The sequence below is a fragment of the Sinocyclocheilus grahami genome, unplaced genomic scaffold (genome assembly GCF_001515645.1).
Source record: "Sinocyclocheilus grahami isolate Dianchi unplaced genomic scaffold, SAMN03320097.WGS_v1.1 scaffold1071.1, whole genome shotgun sequence".
Lineage (NCBI taxonomy): Eukaryota > Metazoa > Chordata > Actinopteri > Cypriniformes > Cyprinidae > Sinocyclocheilus > Sinocyclocheilus grahami.
The window spans coordinates 26,594-27,352 of record NW_015506250.1 but is presented as its reverse complement, the minus strand read 5'-3'; positions in this window follow the sequence as shown (position 1 = coordinate 27,352).

The following is a 759-nucleotide window of genomic DNA, read 5'->3' as shown; positions in this document are numbered from 1 at the left end:
TATATATATATATATTAAACATTACATTACACCAGGGTTTGCCAAACTGGGCTTAATGTAAAAACTGCAGAAAGTTTGTGAGTTAATAATTAATTAAATCATAAAAATGTACAATAAAAATAATTTGAACCCTTGAACACTAAAATTAGAAATAATTTATTTGTTTACCTGCGTGTCATCCGATAATTGTAAACATGTGCATATGTTGTTAAATTATTTGACATTTTAACTTCTTCAGAGATATTTCCAGTATATATTTTATATTGTATAATGATTAACATTAATAAACATGAAAACAACAATAACATTGCATTGCAAGTCTTCCAGGGTTGAATTTCTTTGGCCAGACTTCCATTATGAATAATTTACTGTCACTGTGTGAATAATATGTAATCATGTAATCCATACAAAAGTAACTGTAATCAGATTATGTGCGTTATAAAATGTATTATACTCTAATTACAAGTACTTCTAAATCCAGATTACATGTAATCAGTCACTAGCCAGTACTGCCATACATAAATATTTTTAATACAGATATTACAAATCCATTTACACAGTGATTACATCACTCTTCTCATCTGTCTTCAGCAAGTTATCTTACAATTCCTCTAAAGTCGCAATAGTTTTTTTGTGAGCAACAGACTGCAATTTAAGCAACGTTCCTACAGCATAATGTTATAGACAGTAATCATATAACACTGTGCAGTGGTACAGATCTTCTAATCACTATGAGTGAGTCGTTTTGTTCACATCCAT